The sequence below is a fragment of the Balaenoptera physalus genome (genome assembly GCF_965194825.1).
Source record: "Balaenoptera physalus genome assembly, chromosome: 3".
NCBI classification, from domain to species: domain Eukaryota; kingdom Metazoa; phylum Chordata; class Mammalia; order Artiodactyla; family Balaenopteridae; genus Balaenoptera; species Balaenoptera physalus.
Window position 1 is genome coordinate 22,164,413 of NC_138890.1, and position 25,474 is coordinate 22,189,886.

The 25,474-nt window shown below is 39.3% G+C and overlaps 1 protein-coding gene across 1 annotated transcript in view; it reads right to left on the minus strand.

Annotated features, from left to right (window-relative positions):
* The window catches only part of LOC309658156 (ELKS/Rab6-interacting/CAST family member 1-like), a 182,029-nt gene that overhangs the window by 145,913 nt on the left and 10,642 nt on the right, over positions 1 to 25,474 (minus strand).

Sequence of the window (25,474 nt, forward strand, 5' to 3'; positions counted from 1 at the left end):
TAAAGGACAAGAATGAGGTGGTAACTATAAGATGCTGGTGGAGATTGTGGCGGGTTTTCTTTATGCAGTGGATTTTCTAGGACCCCCAAAACTCTTCCTGCATCCTGGGAATTACTAGCTCAGACCACCATATCATTTTTCCCGGTACCTATTGTTATATTCTTTTTTTTACTCCCTCATGAGGATGACTGATGCTCAGCTGAACTCAGAGGAGCGTTTGATTTGCCTGCCATCCTCTGGGAATACCCCTGCTAAATGCAGGAAAAGTCACTCAACATCAAAGATCATTCAGCCACGGATGTGAGAGCTACTGTCACCTTATAAAGCTTACAATAGCCAGCGTCCTCTTACAATTTTCCCCAGCGCAAGCTACAGAGGTGGGGAGGGTTGGAGGGAGCACGGGTTAATACAGTGGAATTTCCTTTGGCACCAGCTCCAAGCAGTCTTTTAACAGAGATGTTTAATTGATCTTTACTGAGCAGAACCTTCCCTTCTGCTTATAAAAGAAATGATCACTTTTCCCTCGGGTTCCATCTGGAGAAGTTAATAGCCCCAGTTTTCTCTTACAGCAGAGATACTTAATGACTGGGAGACTATCATAAGGAGAGTTTATTGTCCAAAATACAAACCCAGTTCTAATCAACCTGCACAGTGAGATTGCCTTGCTTGTTATCTGTTGATACCTGGAGGAGCTTTTCCCAACTGACGAGTGCATTGTTCTTTCCACTCAGGCTCTGCTGTCCTTAACAGATTGGATAGCGAGGTAATCTATAGGCCTTTGCCAAAGACCGCTGAGGATGCCCTAATGTGTATCAATTTGATCCTCACATGCAGTAGCTCCCAGATGAGGCCCGAGAGCGGAGCCATAATCATTTGCGTACACGGTGCAGGAATATTTTGCAGGTGTGAAGACGATCATCGCAATACTTCCAGGATACAGAGACACTTCCGGGATTCAGTACAAAGACAGACGTTACTGCTTGGCAGCTATGAAGAGTGATGGAAAAACAAACAAACAAAAGTAATACTTACAGAGTTCCTTTAGCTCTTTTATAAAGGGCTTTATTGATACTAGCGTTACTTTTTGAAATAACTTCCAAACACAACAAGCAGGTATTAATATTTCCGTTTTAGAGCTAGGAAATTTTGTATTAAATGTTCTGACTGCTGTGCTCCTTGAGGACTAGATTTAGCAGTAAACTAGAGGCTAGGACTTGCTGCTACAGTAAACTCTTACTATTTGGGAATTTGTTCTAGAGATACAAATTTCCTGGGTCTTTTTCTTTGTCCTCTCCTCCTTCTGGCTGCCGGCTTTCCCCACCTGCCACCTGCCACGCCCTCCCCAGCCCTCCAAGTTGCCATCCTGGCATGGCAGGCACCGTGACCATGATTTCTGAACCACATTTTGGAACCTGTAGTATGAAAAATACCAGTGTTCTTAGGTGGACAAGAGGACAGAATTTTTGAAACCATGATTGTCCACAAAAATCGGAGATATGTGATCACTCTTATAGTGTCGCTCTAGCATATTCTCCAATGACGAGCAAAGGAAGGTGTGGAAGGGAAGTACCTACCATTTACTGACACCGTTAATAGGAATATACTCAAGGCAGGTGTAAGGCCCGGGCCTGAGGTCTTCCCGGGAATGTGAGAGGGAAGGAGGAGGGAGGCTTTATACCTGAGATATTGGATTCCTTTTTTCCCCCCATTTTACTGAGATATAATTGTCATATAATTTTATATTAATTTCAGGTGTACAACATAGTAATTTGATATGTGTATAAATTGCAAAATAATTTCCACAATAAGTTTAGTTAACATTTACCGCCTCACATAGTTACAATTTTTTTCTTGTGATGAGAACTTTTAAGATCTATACTCTTAGCAACTTTCAAATTAAAAAACAGTATTGTTCGGTGCTTTGTGTCCACCTAGAGGGGTGGGATAGGGAGGGTGGGAGGGAGATGCAAGAGGGAGGAGATAATGGGGATATAGGTATATGTATAGCTGATTCACTTTGTTATACAGCAGAAACTAACACACCATTGGTAAAGCAATTATACTCCAATAAAGATGTTTAAAAAAAAAAGAAAACAGTATTTTTAACTATAGTCATCACGCTGTACATTACATCCCCAGGAGTTGTTTCTCTTATAACTGCAAGTTTGTACCTTTTGACCACCTTTCCCATCCCCCCTACTCCCACCTCTGGCAACCACTAAACTGTTCTCTGTTTCTATGAGCTCAGTTTTCTTCGATTCGTATACGTGAGATCATACAGTATTTGTCTTTCTCTAATTTCACTTAGAGTAATGGCCTCAAGGTCTGTCCTGGCTTTTTCTTGCATCTGGTATCACAGTTAAACATGGTTAGAACCATGTTGGTGTTGTTACCAGGTCCTTGTCAGGTGTCATGGGCTGAGTTGTGTTCACCACGGAATTCACAGGATGAAGCCCTAAACCCCAGTACCTCAGCATGTGACTGTATTGGGAGATCAGGCCTTTAAAGAGTAATTAAGTTAAAATGAGGCCATTAGGGTGGATCCCAGTCCAATCTGACTGGTGTCCTTATAAGGAATGCAGATTAGACACACAGAGAGACACCAGGCCTGCCCAGAGGGTGAAAGCCCTGTGAGGACACAGGGAGAAGGCGGCGCTCTGCAAGCCAAGGAGAGAGGCTGGAGCAGGCTCTTCCCTCAGGAGCCTCAGAGGAAACCAACCCTGCTGACAACTTGACCTTGGACTTCCAGCCTCCAGAACGGTGAGAAATAAATTTCTGTGGTTTAAGCTACCCAGACTGTGGTGTTTTGTTATGACAGCCCTAGCAAACTCATACAGATACCAAAAATTAACGTGGAATGAGGCCTGGAACACCTACCGCTTACATGTTGTTTGCTACATGCCAAATACATGCCAAATACTAACTCGATCCTCACCATAGCCCTATGAAGTGGGCACTATTGTTCTCACCCCCGTCTTACAGACAAGAAAACTGAGGCACAGAGATGTTCAGTGAATTGCCTAAGGCCATACATCTGACATGTGGAAAAGCTGGAATTTGAACCCAGTCACCAGTCTCGGAGTTCACTGTTTTGTCTCAATTTTCTACCTGTTATCCCCCAACTGATCATCCCCAAACCTTCCAAAACTGGTTCAGGAGGCAGCGTGGAAAGCAAACCTGAGGATACTGTGCCGCACTCTTGAGAGGCAAGGACTCACAACCTGGGAAGCTTAGGAGGGACAAGGAAAGCTGGTTCATCTCAGAGGCCCATGGATGGAAGGAAGAGACACCTGGGCCTGGTGAACCGAGGGCCTGGAGGCAGGAAGGCTTTTCCCATGTTGGCTGTCACCCTGATCCACAGCTCTGCCATCAGGTAGCCTTGGGTTCCTCCAGGCACACTGGCCCTATGAGTACATGATGTACTACAGGCTGCTGGAGCATATTGGATGTAGAGTCAGAAATGGTTCACTCCCTCTCCAGCACTCATTTCTCTAGAACAAGCAGGGAAAAGATACCAGAGACAGGGAGGTTCACCTTCATCCTCTAGACCCGGGTTTCTCAGCCCCGGCTCTAGTGACATTTTGAGCTAGGCAATGTGTGACTTTGTTTCTTTGTTGTGTGTGACTGCCATGTGCGCTGTAGGATATTTAGCAGCATCCCTGTCCTTACCTACTAGATGCCAGTAACACATCAGCTACTTGTGACAACCAAAAGTGTCTCCAGATATTGCCAAATATCCCCGAGGGGACAAAATCACCCCCACTGAGAAGCACTTCTCTAAGAGAAACAGAAAAAGGTACTTTCTCAAGACACCATTTCCATCTGTCAGAAGGCTGTCATAATAATATATGCAAACGTTCTACATTTATGGTGTTGTACAGTGCACAACCTGCCCAACTGCCCATGGTCATCCACCTCCTCCCTCCCTCTCCTCAAGCTTCACAGGAAAATGAGGCTAATCTGCCCTACACTTTATCGTTCCTTTCTACTTTCCCATATTTCTGAGATACTATAAGGAACCCGAGGGCTTCCTGGTCTAAACTTGGGGTTCAGTTCGGGATTGACCTTTCTCCACCCTGAGGTAAGGATTAAGAAAATAAAACCTGTGCTGATCCTTCTGATTTTCTAGTTCAGCCATTAATGTGACAGGCATGAGGTGCTGATAAAGTGGCCAATTTATTCAATCCCTTTAATGGAGACAAAAAGTTTAAACTTTTATTGGTTTAGCTTGCCCCAAAAGCAACTATCAAATGTTGGCAGGATACAACGAAGGCTTACCTTGTTAACATAGTTAAGTCTCTCTCTCTCAGAACTAGCCCATTTAGCTCCAGGTTCCTTAGCGCACCCGACGCACTTACACAGCATTTAAGAGCTTTACACAACTGGAAGGTCACATCTTTATTTCTTATCGCAGGAACACGACTTCTGTAAACTTTATTTCTGTCACAACCTAAAGCAAAATTATTGTAAAATGAGTGATTTAAACCATACATTTTATCATCATTAAAAAGCACCTTAAAAAAAAAAAAAAAAAGCATCTGCTCTGTGCTAAGGATAAGAAACGACTCCTGCCCTTAAAGCCTGCATTAAGGAGGGACGTGAAAATTGGAATCACATGAGATAAAGAAGCATAACCTTTATGCACAGAGGTTCCTTGGAGGCAAAATGTTATATCTAAGTGACAGCTTCATGATAACCCTGAAGCAGAATCTAAAAAGCTGAGGCTATGCAGAGGTGGAGTAGGAGGTGCATTAACTGCAGAGGGAGCACCTGTGCAAAGACACTCAAGCCTGACACCTGCTGGGCACTGTAAATACTGCAGGTGGGGATGACTAAAGGCCAGGGGTCCAAGTGTGAGAACAGACAGAAAGGAAAATAGACATGTTGGCGGAAGCAAGCCTGGGAGACAGCGTGGCTTGTATCCCACAGGTGATGAGGCCTGGGGTTACCACTGGCTAAGTAAGGGTGCCTCCGCTGATTAGAAAAAGGTGCCCCGCTGCTGAAGGACCAATTAGATAAAGGGAGTGATCCCAAAAAGCTCCCCTTCCTCAGGGCCAAAGAGCCCCAGGAGGCTTGGCCGAGCACAGTTCAGACTACACGCCTCTGTGCAGAGCACACGCTGGGCGGCTAGTATGCACTAACTCTGTGTGGGCAAGCCATTAGCAGCATTATTTTAAGCGTATCTTTTTCTGTTAGAAGATCACTCAACCCGAGTAGGCAGATGAACTTAGAGGAACTGAGCCCAGGGGCCGCGAAACCACCCGGGAGCTTCTGCCATAGTCCGGGCAAAATGTAATATGGATGAAGAAGCAAATTGAGGAGGAGGCCAAAATCTACGAGCTAGACCCACTGGATTGAAGACATAAAGTTCACTGAAGGAACTCTGAAGAGAACGGGCTCTGCAATAAATTTTTCTTACATTCAATGTAAAATATTAGGCAAAATTAAGTACAGTGGCCTTTAAGGTCCTTTCAGCTCTAATTTCTTTTGATTTCTAACTTATTACTCTGGTTAAGTAAAGTCCCTTCAGAGGTACAGAACAGTTCCTACACCTGCAATGGATGCAAAGAATAATCTGACTTCTCTTCACCAGGGGATGAGTTGAACTGTCCTTGCAGAAGAGATAACACATGGTGTGAACCCCAGATCCTAGAAAAAGGCCAGGCACACGATAAGTATTCAGCTTTTTGAAAACAAATGAACAATCATTTCCTCTCCTAGATCTTCACACCCTTCCTCTGCTGGCTACTTTCTTTCAGCTTATAAACATCCTCAAGTATACCCACTTAAAAAACTCTCAGACCTATGATTCTTTGGATCTTCTTGTGGGTAACTTAAGTCTCTCCCATGCCTTCAAACTCTTAGAGGAAAACATAGGCAGAACACTCTATGACATAAATCACAGCAAGATTCTTTTTGACCCAGCTCCTAGAGAAATGGAAATAAAAACACAAATAAACAAATGGCACCTAATGAAACTTAAAAGCTTTTGCACAGCAAAGGAAACCATAAACAAGACCAAAAGACAACCCTCAGAATGGGAGAAAATATTTGCAAATGAAGCAACTGACAAAGGATTAATCTCCAAGATTTACAAGCAGCTCATGCAGCTTAATAACAAAAAAACAAACAACCCAATCCAAAGATGGGCAGAAGACCTAAACAGACATTTCTCCAAAGAAGATATACAGATTGCCAACAGACACATGAAAGAATGCTCAACATCATTAATCATTAGAGAAATGCAAATCAAAACTACAATGAGATATCATCTCACACCAGTCAGAATGGCCATCATGAAAATATCTAGAAACAATAAATGCTGGAGAGGATGTGGAGAAAAGGGAACCCTCTTGCACTGTTGGTGGGAATGTAAATTAATACAGCCACTATGGAGAACAGTATGGAGGTTCCTTAAAAAACTAAAAATAGAACTACCATACGACCCAGCAATCCCACTACTGGACATATACCCTGAGAAAACCATAATTCAAAAAGAGTCATGTACCAAAATGTTCATTGCAGCTCTATTTACAATAGGCAGGACATGGAAGCAACCTAAGTGTCCATCATCGGATGAATGGATAAAGAAGATGTGGCATATATATACAATGGAATATTACTCAGCCATAAAAAGAAATGAAATGGAGGTATTTGTAGTGAGGTGGATGGAGTTAGAGTCTGTCATACAGAGTGAAGTAAGTCAGAAAGAGAAAAACAAATACAGTATGCTAACACATATATATGGAATCTAAGGGAAAAAAAAAATGTCATGAAGAACCTAGTGGCAAGACGGGAATAAAGACACAGACCTACTAGAGAATGGACTTGAGGATATGGGGAGAGGGAAGGGTAAGATGTGACAGGGTGAGAGAGTGGCATGGACATATATACACTACCAAATGTAAAATAGATAGCTAGTGGGAAGCAGCCGCATAGCACAGGGAGATCAGCTCGGTGCTCTGTGAACACCTAGAGGCGGGGGATAGGGAGGGTGGGAGGGAGGGAGATACAAGAGGGAAGAGATATGGGAACATATGTATATGTATAACTGATTCACTTTGTTATAAAGCAGAAACTAACACACCATTGTAAAGCAATTATACTTCAATAAAGATGTTTAAAAACAAAATGTTGACCCTGATTTATCTAAGTAGTGGCAGTTCATTTAAATTTTATGTTTTTCTTTGTAGTTTTTCCCCTTTTTCCCCAACATCTTGGAATAAGAAGTTTCACAGTGAAAAAAAAAGTTGTTGCTAAAAATCAGGTTAACTAAAATGCCTATTGTGCTACTGTGAGTCATTTAAATTCATCAGTACTCTTAGAAAACTTTTAATAAAAAGAGATATGTGTTCCAGGAGGACAGTTACCATTAGAATATTTATCTCATTTGGAGAAGATCATCCAATAGAAATCCCCTCAACCTTACTGAAATAAATGCACTAGAAAAGTTTAGTCACTAAAAGACATGCCTTGAAAACATTAAAGCATTTACAACTTCAACTGCTGCAGTTGAATATAATTCCAAAGATACTCAAATTTTAGAAATGTAAGGCTGGCATGATATCACCTGACCAGAGTAAAAACAATGGTTTCCTCCTTGGCTCTTGCATCAGATGTCAATTCCCACCCTTGCCCCACTTCCACCTGCTCTATTTTTTAATCACACTGGTGGATCTCAAAATATTTCCCTATGAAAATAAAAGGTATAGAAAATTATCGTTGGTTTTTGATACGATAATTTAATAGGGCTATCTGGATTAGGCTGAAGATGATCTTAAAATAAAGAAAAAATATTGCTAGGTAAATTAAAGGAGAAAACTAGGAGATATGATTAAATTACTGAGGGATTATTTTAAAGTCTTTAAGACACTGGAGGAAAACAGATGAAGTTTTCCAATTAATTATATCTATTCATTAGCACAGGTTCGGCATTACTTCAAATTTCTGTTGGGAAAGCAGCTCCAGTTGCTATATACAATACAAAAAAACATTTAAAAAGCATCTTAGTCACACTGACCTCTTCTTGATTAGTCCTAATATAGCAGATTTTAATATGTGCAAAGTCTTCCCAATAAAATGGGGTAAGTTGTGACGTATTAAAAGGAATACAATGCATCTTTTTCTAAAACAAGAAAACTAATTATACGTATGTGTATATATACACACCCACATATATATATTAAATTATACACACACATACACCATACACACAAGCAGAGAACCCCAAATTAGATAGAACTGGCCAATAAAGTAGATTATATCTCCCTGGAAGTCACAGAAATGCAAAATAAGACAATGCTGTTAATTAAGTAGAAAACTGGAACACAATTACATATAAAATTATACAATTATATGTTAAGTTTTGTGTGCATTTGCGTGTGTCAAAAACCAAATGAAACATACTAACATATTAACTGGTTGGTGTTACGGATGTTTAGAGATTAATGTTTTTTCATTTGAAAATTTCCTCATAGAAAATGGTCGTGTATTATTGATTGTGTATTATTTTTATAAGAAGAATTTACTTCGAATTTCTAAAAAGGAATAACAGATATATGCTTGCATAAAATGTCAACAGAGTCTATTCTAATTCTGAAACAAGTTGAAAAAATATTTTCTCAAGACATTCGGCAAGTATCACCTAAAATTAAATAGACAAGTCATCTAACTTTGTGTTCAGCTTGGCTTTCTTCATCTTCTGTAATAACCACATTTGTGGAACAAATTCCTATCAAAGGTTCAGACCTAAACAAAAACTACTGAGTAAAAACACATCTGTTTTGGCTTTTTCTCCGAATAGTTCTCAGTACTTGTTAAAATTGAGATCTTTATATTAAACTACACGCACAAATAAACCCTACCAGGACCAAATGTTACAAAATACAGCATGAGGCAAAGCAAATATATTTCACGACAGTAAACTAGGTACCTTCAGGAACAACTTCATTTCTTTTAAGCCATCGCGATAAAACTGCCAATAAAATCATGTCCAGCTTTTTATTCTACAATGTTTTGAATTTCCCTAAAAACATCAAAATATTTCCTATTTCCTCAGTTAATAACCATTTCTAGATTCTGACATGGCACTTTATGTGGGCAGTAAAGAAATATTAAAGCAAGCGGAAGAGTGATTAAAAGCAGTGACTAATGTCGGAGACAGCTGGGTCTGAATCTTCAGTCCTGACTCCTAATTTTATGGTCATTAGAAATTCCTTAACTCCCCCTGAACATTACCTTTCTCACACATAAAATGACAGTAGTAATATTACACCATAGAATTGGAAGGTTAAGTCAGATCACATATATATAACTCTTAAATTACTATATTAATTATATTAAGCAAGCAAAACTATGCTAACTAAAAGAAAACAGCCAATGGTATTGATTCCCAAGGAAATGGAGGGAAGTAATGAAGGAATCCTTCAGCCTTTGAATAATAGTCAAGTTTTTCTGTTTGTTTAACCTATTTCCATCTGAATAAGTCAAAGGCGAAAAAGAAATCAATCATGAAGTCCAGTCTGGAGATAATTCAAGAAATCAAGAGATTATATTACAACTAAGTCATGCAACTCAGGTGGAATCAGTAAACAGATTTTAAAACAAACTGGGTCTGGGTAATAAGTAGGAAAACAATACTGTTGCATAGGTCTCTTGGGTCTTTGCTGAGGTCCACAAATTCTCACAACTTCCGGTGACTAAACAAGTGCCTATCACTTCCCTAAGGAATGGGAAATAAAAGCAATAGGAATAATTAAACTTGGTCCATGACCAAAGGTAGAGTAACAATCTCTAGAAAAGAAGCTTACTGGTCAATACTCTTCAACCTCAAATTTGATTTCTCACTGAGATACCAAGAAAAGTGTTTGAGTTTGGCAAGCCCAAGAAACTGACATTTTCAAGTCAATTATGATACAGTTTGGACCTTACCAAGTTTCTAAATATACATGTTGTAAAAAAAAAAAAAAAAAAAAAGGCATACCACAGAAATAGATGTGGGTAGTGGCAAATCGCTATGTTAGAACACTGAACCTGATTCAATTTCAGCCAGATACTTTATATTCTGCTCAAATTCAGCCTGTCTCAGATATTTACTGAGAATAACATTAAATTAACACCAGGTTGGGGGTGAAGGGTTTAGCCTTACTGACCCATACAATAACTGGTCTTGAGAACACTAGGAACACTGTTGATTCTGTACCCCTTATACTCATTGAAAGAAACCAACATTTCCAGGGAAGTCAAGACCAATTTGTCTTGCCAGATGCTTAGAACAAGGAATTACAAAAGGACAGTTTAGAATATACTCCACCTTCCTGGGTCATGTGTTGCTGTCATCAAAGGAAAAACTCATTTTTTCCTCTTTTGGAGGAGAGGGGGTGAACAGGTGGTGGTTGTTTACCTGAATACAGAATAGACTAGTATGAATAAAATAGAATGAAAAGATGGTTGAGAAAATACATAAATAGAAAAGTCTGAGCTGGAAGTTTCTGGTCCCTTTCTTTCCGGTCAGCCTGTACTTTGGTCCTAATGTACATGACAGTGTCCCAAAATGCTTAGTCTACATTCATCAGGATTATGTGCATGTTGCATCTAGAGCACTTAGAGCAAAATTTTTCTTCAAAGAATTTTACCTTTAGGTTGAAAAGAAATATGTTCCTTGTAACATGGTATAGAAAAATATTCCACACATGGGACTTCCCTGGTGGTGCAGTGGTTACGAATCCACCTGCCAATGCAGGGGACATGGGTTCGAGCCCTGGTCCAGGAAGATCCCACATGCTGTGGAGCAACTAAGGTCGTGCACCACAACTACTGAGCCTGCGTTCTAGAGCCCACGAGCCACAACTACTGAGCCCAGGTGCCACAACTACTGAAGCCCATGCGCCTAGAGCCCGTGCTCCACAACAAGAGAAGCCACTGCAGTGAGAAGTCCGTGCATCACAAGGAAGAGTAGCCCCCGCTCGCCACAACTAGAGAAAGCCCGCGCACAGCAACAAAGACCCAACGCAGCCAAAAATAAATACATAAAATAAATTTATTTTAAAAAAAATTCCACAAAATAAATCTGATCATCAGCGGAATAAAATTTCTGTGCTGCCTATTTTATGCCAAGGGCTATTCTAAGTACTGTAAACAAACGTAAACAAACACAACCTTTGGACCAGAAACCAGGTTCTTCAAACGACACTTGAAAACCTGAGATCCTTTAGGCATCCCATAAAGTTTGTTTCTTTAACCCAAATTTCACAAAAAGGCAAAAATAATCATATTCAATCTGAGTAATTTAACCATGAGAAAAGTGCCCAACGCAGAGAAGGTTATACCTAAATATTTGTTTAGTGAATAAAAGACACAAGAGGTGAACTGCTACAGCTGGCCAAGACTAGAGCAAGAACAATTATCAGAAATATACAGGTTAAAGAATTTCTCTAGTCAGAAAAAAAAAAAAAGCTAGATATTTTTAAATGTCTGAATGTTTGTTTCGTGGGGTTAGAAGGCAACATAAGGAGAAGTGGTTCAGTACCCTGGATAGCTCCAGGGAGGCACAGTTTCTCAAGTCCCAGATCTACTTAGTTGCTGGTGTCTTCCAGCTGCAATTTCCCTGTTAAAGGGCTCTGTCATTTTTAAGCCAGATTCATGCCCCATAAAAACAGAGTAGACTCCTCAACCCCATCCTCACCCCGAAACACATGGAACAAATACGCACACAGAGAAGTCTAGCCTGTTCGTCAAAAAGAGTATCTTCTGTCCTGACCAGGGAATAAACCTGTCACTTCAGAAAACTGATCCAGGAAGTCTTATCTCTTGCTGTGTGACAGCTGAACCTGAGAGGGCTCACCGCCCGGATCTAGAGTAAGGGTTTACCCACGGGATCGATAAAGTAGCTATCTTCGAGTTGAAGTAAAACGTATTACCACACCATAATTCAGTGTTATAAACTCAAATCAATAAATCTCTTTCTGAAGAAGACTCTACCGGAAGCATAGTACCTCTCCATAACATTCACATAAGTGAAGCAACTTACCCATGAGCTATGACTACAAAGTCGTGGTAATGATTATAAAGTAACAAGAACTGTAAAGTAAAATGACACCATTTCATATCTCAAAACTATACAGAGCTAAAGTAAAATACTGACAAACAAAAGAGCCTCATCTTTACTATTCTACTTATTTTGCTTACCTACTGAGTTCCTAAATCTTTGCTTGTTACTATACCATAGCAGTCATCTTATGGTTGGACATTTATTTGCATAGTTTCTCCCATACTAGGTTGCAAATTTCTTGATAGGAGGGATCATGTATCATTCCCCATGGCCAATGGTATCCTGGACACAGTAAATGTTCAATAACTGTTTATTGAACTAAACTGAGTTGAAGTAACTCATCTCTGGTTTATGAAACTTCTGTTTTCATAGCGATACGAGTGGGAGCCATCCCAGGACACAATCATGTCACCGTAGAGAAAAAGGAAGAGTTGTTGGTTCTTATAGTAAACGTAACAAAGAGATTTGGGGCATCTGGAAATATTTACCCCACAAAGAATCCTATGAGAGAAAGTAATACAAACCATACCTTCCTTTCTGCTGAGAAATCACAGAAGATTCTATTTATGTCGTATTTTTCAATCCCCAAAGACTGTATTATGAGGGAGAGAAATATAAAAACAATTGAACCCTTGAGGAAAACACAGGTCAAAAGAGATTCCTTTTAAAGAAAGAAAAAGGAGGCAGGGAAGAAAAGCAAAGGGGGAGAGGAGGAGGGAGGGAGGGAAGGAGAAAGGACGAAAAGAAAGATGATGCTGTTAAAAGTGATGCTGGAGAGTAATGAAAGTTATGTCTTGACAGATGGTGAGAAGGTTAGGAAAAGCAGCACCACCCAAAAACTGTACAAGTAGAAAATAAGCTTATTCTTGTTGGTCCATGGATTATATTACACGGAATAGAGGAATGGTGGGTATGTATGTTTGTTCGTTTGTTTGAAGATTACTTGTTGGGCAAATGCTTCCAGGAAATGCTTTGGGAGAGTTCACTTAGATATCTTGCAACAGACGCTCAACTTCAATCATCTCAAAAACTGCCCAAGTTTTCCAAGGCAAATCCACATTGTATGCTCAGTCTCACCAAATTCATATACGCTGTCCATTTTTATTCTTACGTAAAATTTATCTTACATGAAATTATCAAGTGTTTTAAAATAGTTGTAAAGAGTTTGGAGCACTCATGTTAGAAAATTAAGTGTTACCAAGTGAGGCTCCTTTTTTTTTTTTTTTTTTTTGAGGACCCTTTTTAATTCAGGACGTTTTCCATTTTACTGGGAATCAATTCTGTCTGGTGTTTCTAATCCAGCATATTAAAACATCATCCTACAAGGCCTCTGATCTTGTTTAAACACTAAAATTTCACAGTACAGATCCAAATTTCCATAAAAGTGACTCTGCTAGTGAATCCATTTCATTGTCCCCTCCATCTGCAAAGAATAGGTTTTTCTTTTCTACCTCAAGAACACCTAATCCTTACATTTTAAGGAACAGTACTTGAGTGCTTTTACTGCCAAAAGTCTGATTGTAATATAGCTGGAATATTCCCCTGTGAGTACTAGTTAGTGCTATTGCTTGTTCACACATGCTTTTTTAATTTCAAGTATGATTAGTTATAGGCAAGTCACTGAATATTTAAATTTGGTACAGATAGGTTTTCAAACTACCTGTGAACAGAAGCCTGTAAATTAGAGGGAGTGTGGGAATATGAAATCTGAGCAGAGCTGTTTCAAATCTGGCTGTTGTACATTATGCTCCCTTCCTTACCTGTAACACCTGCTTTCTGCGGAACCAGAAGTCTGTGTCTCCTGTGGCTTAGGTTTTAGACCGGGGTGAGCGTTGTAACAGCCTCACCATAATGTCTGGCATGTTCCAGACTCCCCTGTGGTTGAGAATATGCATAAGTTGAGATGGAGCAGGGAACAGCAGAATCTTCAAAGCCGAGAGAGAAGTCCAGAGACCACAGGGAGACCTCAATGCCCATTACAGGCTTAAAGAAAATAAAAATAAAACTCTAGAATAGTATTGACTTGCTAAAACCCAAAATGAACATAAGTATTAAATTTTTACTAAACTGTAAATCAAACCTTAACAAAAACCTAAGTCATCAGTTAAAAAGGAAACCAAACTGTTGTAATTCTAAACCCAGAGGCAGTAGTGCGGTGTGAGATAAAATGCGTGAGACCAAAAATTGGCAAGTTCTGGATTCTTTTTCCTATTCTGTTTCTTCTGAAATGTACCACCGAGCATATCACTTAACCCTCCTAGACCCTGGATTTCCATTTTTTCATCTGTAAAACAAAGACTCTGGACTAGAAAAGAACTAAACTTGCTTCCAGAAATAAACAGGCATTTCATTCCATTTGAACTCAAATCTGACTTGCACTTGAACAGTTCTAAAAAGAGAGAACACTTTGTGTCTTTTAGAAATGTGTTATAAGTTTCCGAAGTTAAACTCTAGTTCCTTATGAGGGTAATATGCGTTTTTCTTTCAAAACAATTCCAGATGATAGGAATGAGGACAAAGACCTGAAGAAGTGAAAATATATATATATATGAATCTACGTGTGGGTATATGTATCTCCAGTTCCAGAGTATATTCTCATTTTCTTCCAAAATCCTGCAAAGTTATAGAAAGTAGAGCATAAGGGCCAACATAGCGGCTCCTGGCTTGAGGTATGTCTCCTTCACCACTCCTGTGAGTAAACCAAGGAGCCAGAACATGTCAGCAGCAAGAGAAAGCTTCCTGCAACATCATACGAGAAAAGGCCCATATCAGAGTCTAAAACTAGGCTGCCAAGAATTGCACTTAAGTTGTCGGAACCACAAAGGACAAGGTATCTGCCGCTCCTCTCCTACTGTATTCCATGGTCTTATAATCAGGGACAAAACTACAGCCAGCCTGTACTCAGAGCTGTGGTCCTGCCCTGGCAGCTTGAAATCCTAGTCAGACAGGCCACATGATGCTAATGGAGAAGTCTAAAACATTTAGCAGCGTCAGAAATGAAAAACAGCTCAAGAAAACCCAATGAGGATCCAAGCACTGAGAATGACGTATTTCCTAATGACCAAATCCAAGTTTGGTCCACTGAGACATAGGCCGTCTCTTAGAGTGAAATACCTTAGACAACATTAATTAATATTGTGAGTGATGGTTGTTAAAAAGCAAGGCAGAAGAAATATTCAAAGTTTAACCTCAAGGAACATGTGTAAACCATAGCTTTGAGAGGAGGTGGCAAACATATAGGTGACTTCCCTGTTCTGTTTATATAGCAAACAGTCCTAAGCAATAACATTAGTCTTTTCTATAGTACCTGGCTCTCAGTTCCACAGTCTTTCTCAACAGCCAGGCCTTACTAATCAACCTGAATTGGCATGAGAAAGAAAACCTATTTACCCCTTTTCCTATAGGAGAAAAGAGCCCTGTGTGTGGAGAACTGTGAAGCCTTGTTAGTCCTTTGGGCTTCACCATTAACCAGTTAGACAAGTCACTTTGTAATTCAAGGCCTCTCCACCCTTAAGAATAAAATTTCGAGTAGGGGTGGACTATCTCTAAGTTTCCTTTGTGTGTTCAAGCCTCATATATTTATAGTCTTAAGCGATGGGGAGTATCTATGACGACTGAAAAAAGCATGACTATCCCGTAACTCAAAGAAATAAAGTTACTCATTGAAGTTATCAATTATCGTTAATATTTTTTCCTCCTGAAGAGCTGCAGATACTAATTATAAGATTCTTTGTCCAACAGTGGTTATTTAAGCCAGGAAATATATTCTAATCCAACTCCTTCACAGATGAGGAATGAGATTTTCAGAAAGGTTAACTGATTTGCATAATGTCATGCCAGTAAATCTGAATACCCAGATTATGATCATCAACACCAAGGTTATTAGCACAATTATTAGTTTTTGTGGAGTTTACAGAGTGGTTTCCAAACTGCAAACCCAAATCTATTGACAAGCCAGTACCTCTCCTCCATCATGGTCTCGTTTGTGGTGATTTCTTTGTACCTGAATACATTTAAGGTGCCTACATTCTTTCGATTCCTTCTGATTCCTTTTGATTCCTTATTCATTGAGCACATTGTACTCATCCATTCATACCTGAAATTTGCCAGTTTCCCAATTTAGCATCTCTGAAATATTTACTAGTGGGGAGTATACTTCTTTACCGCATCATAACTATGCAAAGTAAGACCTTATCTAACACAAGCCCTGTGGAACCCAAAGGGCAACCATTTACTGCTACCTTTTTGTCTGTTGTCTTTTACCTGCATGTAGTTGCTGTTTATGCTTCCTTGAGCGGAAATTAACTCCCTAAAAATCATCATGATACGGCATAAAATGATCTTAATACGTCACTGTGTCTGTTGTCTAAGCTTGAATCCAATTTTCAAGTGCTTTATGTTGATTTGATAAGCAAGAAGAGGCATTTCAGGTTGTACATGAAATAAATGAACATAAATTCACCAAGTGACCATATTCCTGTGGGAGCAAAAGGAGGCATGGTATTTAGCATAAATGAGTGTAAGTGGTGAGTTAGATAAGTAGTCAGGAGACCCGAATTCCATCCTCAACTTTCACACTAAAGGTACAAACTTGCACAACTTTCCTCACTTCCTTGAGCCCCAACTAAAAGTGAGGGAGTTCAACTCGCTTTTCTAAGATTAGATTCATATCTATCATTTTATGACTACCATGGGCAGCCCTGAATACCCCCTCCTCTGCATGTATGGCAGCTCTTCTGGGCAGTTATCTAATACTTCACGTGGCAGCGCACACCAGCCCCTGTGCTGTGCTTCGCCGGGATGGCCCACTGCCAGACCGGCAGGCACAGCCTCCGGCCCTATGACGAATCCCAAGCATCCCAGGGCAGCAGTCAGTAGCAGCCTGCTTCAACAAAACCTAAGAAAACAAAACTTCTCATCTTCACCTTCAGTCTTTACTACACGGGACAAATTTAAGACCTTAATGGCTACTTTTTCCTCCAGTGTAAAGTGCCAGGCCAGCTGGCTCTAAAATACTTCATAAAGCAGGCAAAAAGCCCCAATTCCATAGGCATGTATCACTGCACTAAGAAGGGACCTTGGAGAGTTTTAATATTAAAAACTGAGACCCACAGAATGGAGATGTTAGGACTAGAACCAAGCGTTCTTGATTCCAAACCGGTGTGCTCCCAAGGGGAATTTATCAAAGTACAGAGAGAATTCACAACTTCTTACTTCAGTGGATTTTAGTGGGTGTTTCTGTAACACATCATGCAATCTAGTGTTTTCTTAACATTCATGGTGAAAATTTTAGAAATCTCCACATCTTGATTGTTATAGTGAAGCAGTACAGTAATGAGACAAAGCATTTGTTCTCGAGCTAAAATCACGTCTCCTTCACTTATATTTGGCCAAGTTAACTTCTTTGCACTTCTTTTCGCCGTCTGAAAAATGGCATTAAAAATGCTTTCAAATTATTTTTGAAAGTTAAAGACAGATAGCTAATGTAGCATTAGTAGTGCTGTGCCTTCACACATTCCTTAATGGAGTCAAAAGACATATGTTGTCTGACGGTCACAACAAATCTTACAAATTAAAGTATCTCTTCAATGTGGCCTGATATCCCAGTTGGCCCTTGGGCTAACATCCTAAGATGCACTAGTGACCTTGAGGACATTTCCTGCAAAGGTCCTGGACTGATACTGTTCTTTGTTTCCAGGACTCTTAGAACCAAGCTGCATGGAAATATGACTGGGGATTTGAGAAGATATTTTGTTTTTTAAACACAAGTTTAAATAAACTTAAGTAATGGAAATAAAAGAAAGTTCTTATTTTTTTTTTTTAATCTCAAGATGGTACAGGAGAGGCTTCAAATGTACCACTTCCTGGTCATGTAGAAATAATTTCTGAGAACATTAATCTCAAGTCAGCAATTTAAACCAACACACGTGTGCATTCATTATAAAAACAAATATCAGCTGCAAGACGTATTATTCAATGTAGGATCAGACAACTAGTCCTTAATACCTTACCTGTCTAGTAGAAATCACTACAATGCAACTTATTTTTACTGTGTATAATGTCACTCTAATTTACCTGGAAAGGATTAAATTGTGTTCAGCATTTTCTTTTTAAGAAGCATGAACTCGTTAAATTTAAAAGTTTTTTAGTCAAAATGTTTATAACATAGAATCCTAAAATAGTTTTCTCCTGATAGTCTGCCTTCCTCTATATGTACAAGCAGTCATATGTGATGATCTGACTGGACCTGTTTAGAAAGAAAAGGCAACTCTGCCCAAGAAGCTACTTTGCATGAACCTGAGATGTGGTGGAAGAAGGAAAATCACTGGACTGACTGAAGCAGATGGAGTGATGATTAGGGATCAATGAAAATAGAACAGTAAACTGAGGGCCATGAATCCTGGCACAGCAAACAGAAGTAAATGAAAGTTTTCAGGAAAATAGTTATGTGGGATGCATATGCAGTCAACTAACCTTTGACCATGGTGCCCAAAACACAAAATGGGGAAAGGATAGTCTATTCAATAACTGGTGTTAGGAAAATTGATACCCACATGCGAAACAATACCATAGACAAAACTTAACTTGAAATGGATTAAGGACTTAAATGTAAGACCTGAAACCATAAAACTTCTAGAAGAAAACATAGGTGGTAAGCTATTTGACATAGGTCTTCGCCATATCTTTCCGGATTTGACACCAAAAGCACAGGCAATAAAAGCAAAAATAAACAAGTAGAACTACATCAAACTAAAAAGTTTCTGCACAGCAAAGGAAACAACCAACAAAAGGAAAAGGCAACCTATAGAATGTGAGAAAACATTTGCAAACTACCTATCAGATGAGGGATTAATATCCAAAGCATGCAAAGAACTCATATGCCTCAATAGCAAAATTTTTTTAAAAATCCAATTAAAAAGTGGGCAGACGACCTGAATAGACAGTTCCCCAAAGAAGACATACAAATGACCAACGGATATATGAAAAGGTGCTCAACATCACTAATCATCAGGGAAATGCAAATCAAATCCACAATGAGATATGACCTCACTACCTATTATAATGTTTATTATGAAAAAAGACAAGAGATAACAAATCTTGGTGAGGATATGAATAAAGGGAACCCTTGTACACTGTTGGTGAGAATGTGAATTGGTGCAGTCACTACGGAAAACAGTATGGCGGTTATTCAAAAAGTTAAACATAGAACTACCGAATGATCCGGCAATCCCACTTCTGGATACATATCCAAAGGAAATGAAATCAGTATCCCAAAGAGATATCTGCATTCCCATGTTCATTGCAGCATTATGACAATAGCCAAGATAAGAAAACCTGTGTCCATCAATGAATGAAGAAAGAATATGTGGTATATATATTCAATGGAATATTATTTAGCTATAAAAAAGAAGGAAATCCTGTCTTGTGACAACATGAATGAACTCGGAGGGCATTATGTTAAATGGAAAAAGTCAGACTGAGAAAGACAAATGCTACATGGTATCACTTATATGTGCAATCTTAAAAAAAAAAAAATTGAACTGATAGAAACAGAATAGAAGGGTCCTTGCCAGGGTCTGGGAGATGAGGGAAACAGGAAAACGTTGGTCAAACGTACAAACTTTCACTTTTAAGAAGAATATGAATAAGTTCTGAGGATCCAATGTACAACATGGTTACAGTAGTTAATAATACTGTCTTGTATACTTGAAATTTGCTGAAATAGACTTTAAGCATTCTCACCACCAAAAAAAACAAAAACAAGGGTATGGGGGTAGAGGGGAACTATGTGAGGTGATGAAATGTTAATTAACTTCATCAGGACAAGTATTTCCCAATGTCTAGGTGTATCAAATCAGTTTGTACACTTTAAATATATACAATTTTATTTGTCAATTATACCTCAAGAAAGCTGGGAAAACAAGAACTAAATAAATATTTAGTAAATGAAAAAAAGTTATGAGGTAGGTGTTTAGGAAATATTAATTAGGAAACACTGTACAGACAGGACTAGAGCAGACAGGTACTGCAAACAAGGAAGTAATCTCTCTCTTCTTCTATGGCAATAAACTAAGAGTACCCAAGCTTGACAGCAATTCATCAGCAATGTCCCAAAATTCAGTTTCCCAAGAGAAAGAACAAACGAATAGGAGAGAAGAGATGCTACGTATATCCTCAGCCCATAGCTTTATCTGTTTTGTCTACAAACCAGTTTCTTACAGTCCCCTGGGAATAGGAACATGAACCTGCAGGAGGATAATGGCTGCTTTAACATCTCTCTCTAAGCTCATCAACGATGTGCTAATAGTTCATACATTTAAGCCAGACACTCGTAACTCATTTTCAGTGGTGCAATTGTCTAATACATTGTTGGAAACTTTAAAAAATCTTCAGTGTTCCATAAAAATGGAAACCTTTTCACAATAATTGAAACCAGTAATGCAAAACAAATGTATTTCCTTGATAAATTTAGTTTTAAGTAAGCTTTAATTTATATGCTAAATATTTTAATTTAGTTCAAGTTTTGGCAGAGACGTTTATTTTAATTGTTGGCCTTCAAAACTCTAGCTTAGGAATAAGCATCTGCTTCTTTTCAATTTTCCGCATAAACTGGATAAATTTCTTCAAGTTGCCAATGAGGGGTGAACATACACTGTATTGCTTCTGGAAAGGTTACAAAATTGCAGCACTTTTTGTGAATCCTTTATGAGAGATCTTACAGCATTACCCTTAAATCTTAACTAGGGTTCTTATATGTACTTACATTTAAGCTGTTTTCAAAGAACATAATACATTAGCATCTAGACCTTGTGCCCAAATAGCCCTCTTTGGAGCACTTGTCGAATACTCTAATAAAGTTTGAACTCCTCTCATTGCTTTATAGAGATTCACAAAACACATGGATCCTTTCTCTAAGATGAAAAACCTCCCAGAGGAAAAGCACAAACACAGCCTCAGCCCACCTATACTGGAGACCCTGTAACCAATCTGACAAACATACAGTGCGTATTTCTCCAGCTATAGCCTTTGGAAGAAATCAATAAAACTTCCAGAAAATTAAAGTGAGAGCTCTTGAAACACTGTAGGAGGTAACATTCATCCTTTGCAAATACCTTAAGAAAACTGACTTCTGAGAGAATCCAATCCCTATTATAAAATAGTCTTCCTTCACCAGTAATGGCAACACTGGTAAAGGCACTGCTAAGCACGTTTGCACTCATCTGAACCAAGCAGGCATAGAACCTAGGTAACAACGCCCACTGGCTATTAATATGATTGAAGCTATCTGTGAATTGGGACTCAGTTGATATTAAGATGTAAAACCCCTGAAAATCTACAAGAGCATTTTCTTCTGGGGTGTTTTATTATGTCGGTTTCTTTTTCAGTCTACCTTTTAAGGTATTACCCAATTGCCATGTTATGTATGGTGTCTAGCCATGGTACTGATGTTCATGATTCCATGAAATGGCATCTTTGCTTTACAAAGTATCAGGGTTATAACAGAGAGAGTGGTGAAGGACTAAGAAACATACTTTAATAGAGCCAGTTAACTTGCTGGACACTAACATCCAGTCAGGAGCCTCAAGTAACATCTCTGCCCAAAAGTTTCAATTGCTAAATAGCAAGGGAATAATACCAAGGCCCAATCACAGAGTAGCAAATACCAGAGGCCTGGGAAAATCCCAAGAGAATAGCTTCAATGGCAGTGATTCTCAAATGTTCAAGGTACACAACAATCACCTGGTGAATGTGTAAAAGCAGTTTCTGAGGCCGATCCTCTGAGATTTTAATTCAGCAGGTCAGGCGAGGTCCATGAATTTATAGTTCTAACACGGCTGGCGGAACCAGAGCTGCTGCTCTGAGGAACACACTTTGAGAACCACTGCCCCACCACTATTAAATCAGAGTCGGCAGTCTTCTAAAAGGCAAGGTGATTTGCATGTTCATTAAAGTTTGAGAATCACTGCTTTAGGAAATGAGGCAACAGGTTTGTTTGGTTTTTTCCTTCTTCCTGTGATATCAGGATAGGGAGATGGTGAAAAGAGATGTTTTCAAAAGAAAGTAAGTGCTTAAATCACACTCTTTGTCATGAAACAAACCTATCTGGCCACCTTGCTCACTTTCCTCAATGAAGCATCAATCACTCCTTCCTTTATCCACCTCTCCATCCTCACTGTACCTTACCTAGGGCTCACGAGGAGACAGAGGTCCCATATGAACTTCAGATCTGCATGTTATAGATTTCCCGGGAAAATCCAGAATTCATATAATTGTTTTTCTAGTCAATAAAAATTACACTGGCATTAAACAAAGAATCAAGTTTGAATTACATACGTTTAGAAAACTTTTCATGTAAATAACTTCACAAGAAATTCACAGAAAAATATTTTTTTAGACTGATTGGCAACAGGGCCACGACAAGAGCAAGAAATGTCAACAGAGTGGCCTCCTGTGGTCACCCATGTCTCAGAGATGGAGGAAGGAAAGATAGCCTCTTGACTGATTTGCACTGTATGTAATTTTACATTACATGTAATTACGTGGACTAAACCAAGTGTAACACAGAAGACTAAACATGTTATCATTCCATGTGATGAGCCTCTACAAAGAGGAAAAAACAGAAGATGTGAAAAAAAACACTTTTTTTTCTACTTTAATTTTGTACCTATATGAGATGATGAATGGTCACTAAACTTACTGTGATAATCATTTCATGATGTATGTAAGTCAAAGCACTACGCTATATACCTTAAACTTTTACAGTGCTGTATGTCAATTATATCTCAGTAAAACCGGAAGGAAAAAAAAAAGTGGAAGATGTGAATATATCAAGCCTTGGCAATGGGAAAGGCCTAAGTCCACGTGACTAATCACACCTCCTTCTTGCTAATTCATGCTATTGTAGATTCAGCAGCTCCAGCAGCAAAACAGCTTATCTGTTAATAAGCTACAGAAAGAAGAGCCCCAAGTCCCATCACGCACTGCACAAATGTGATTTGAACTGGCAAACATCTCCCAATCCACCACAACAACCCCTTGCCTCGCTTACCTGAAACTTTCACATATACCGCATCTCCCCAATTATTTCCATAATCAGTGAGCCTATTGCTGATCTAAAACCTGACACATACATGAGTAGATTCCAGGTCTGTTAAGTACCAGGAGCAAAGGAGGACACAGAAAAACACCGCATTTAGTCTCATTTTCTCTGAGAAATTCAGTGCGCTGAAAGACAGCACTGGACTGAGAACACGGAACCAAGGTTCTAACACCAGTTTTTCTACCAGATACCTTGAAGCAAGTCACTTGGCCTCTTTCATCTCATTTCAGACTACATTATCATTCAGATACTTCCATATCTAGGAGTCTGTGATTACGCTGAGTATCCATGCTATTAGAAAGCCAAAGAAACAGCTACTCAGAAGCACATGGAAAATAACCATCTTGGATGAGACTTAAGAGCTGCAGTGGCACTAGCTCCACACAAGGCATCCTAATCCCAGGTCAGAACTCGGTACTGCAGGCTGCCCAGAAACTGGGGCATATAATAAGGTTTATTCATATGAGCATCCTTCCTAACTTATTCAACCAGAAGTCTTTCATGAATACCACCCAGATGCTGAAATTAGGATCGCCATCCTTAGGTATCAGGGATTAAAGTATGATCCAAAGAGTTCAAGTTGCCTCCAAGATGTCTGCAACTGCATGGAAGTTGAAGGCCTCACTCACCTCATTCCCACCACATCCTGCAAATCCTTTTCTTAGAAGGAAATCAGAAACTCCCTTTTCTGAAGACAGATGGGTAATTCATGTACAACCATCTATGAGACTGCCTGCATGGGGCCTCCTTGTTTGAAGATTACAGAGATTTTAAATTAAAAGAACCATCTATGTCAACTCTGCCTAGATGATGTGTTCAAAGGGAAGACTCAAAGCAGCAAACTAGAGGGAACTTTTCGTTTACTTATTTCTAAAAAGCCAAATAAACCCTCTAGGAATGGTTATCTGTCATTTCCTTTCTCAGCACCCACTGTTCCTTCTTCTGGCTGCAGTCACAATTTTTATTTGCAAACCATGACTACCGCCCTCAGTGGACCCATGTCTTCTGTCCCAGGGTTTCTTTTCCTCTAAGAATTTTATGATCTGCATGAATCACTTTGCATAGATAACTAAAATTGATCAGTAAAATCTGAAATTAAAAAAAAAAAAAAAAGAGCATGCAACACCCTGTTCTTATTTTGCTTCAAGGATACTCCTACTGAGCTCATGGAGCTGAAAGCTGCAAAAACTTGAAGGATCCTCCTCTCAGGTTGAAAGACTAGGACATGAAGTACCCAAGTATGCCACACAGAGTTCAAGAAAAGGAATACAGCCAGATCTTCCATCTAAGTATCAGGAAGAAATCGGAGGTAGGGAAAAGAATTGGGGTAGCTCAGCAGTAGCCTTTTTCTTAACGTCAGAACCCTGATTTTTATTCCGAAACAAGACTATAAAACAACATTTCCCAGACATTCTCGCATGGAGGTGTAATCATGTGACTGTGTCTGGGCCAATGACCTGCAAGAACAAGTGTTATGCTGGCTTCCAAAAGGCTCTGGCAAAAGTCCAACTTAATGAAATGAAAATGTCTGATTAGACCTTGACTTGTCCTGACCACTCTGGTCACAGGGAAAGCAGTCTTATTGACTCATCATGTCATTTCGCTCAACTATTAATGCAAGGAGTATCATGAGGAAGAAAGAACTGCTTGCAAATGTACAAAATAAGCAACAAATACCCCTGTCAACAGTATTAAATTATTTCTCAATCACACACTACAGGTTCTATCACAGTAGTTACAATGATGGAGGCCACTGGGTCCTCACCAACAAAAAGACTGGTTCTTCCACTTTTAGGACAGTTATTTAGAGCAGAGGTCCCCAACCCCCTAGGAACCTGGCCGCACAGCAAGAGGTGAGTGGCGGGAAGCGAGCGAAGCTTCATCTGCCGCTTCCCATCACTCACATTACCACCTGAACCATACCCCCAACCCCCCGTCCGTGGGAAAATTGTCTTCCACGAAACTGGTCCCTGGTGCCAAAAAGGTTAGGGACCGCTGATCTAGAGGACTACAGGGCACTCAGCGTTTATCAGGAGTCTGTGCTTTCATAGAATCTACTCTTCAGTAAGTCTACAAATCTTTTATCCTTGGCCCTAAAAGCCAAAATCAGGGTTGTACTTTATTATCATCAAGGTGTTTAGGAATTTCTGGTGAAAATAAAAGTTTCTACTCATATTAAAAGTGAATAAATGTTTCTGAATCTACCTTTCATCTTTGGTTAATATGTTTCTTACTAAACAAGCCAAATTCATAAAGGAAAAGACAGGTTACCTCATAACACTTTCTTTTCAACTAAAGCAGTAAAGACCCACACTAACACTGCA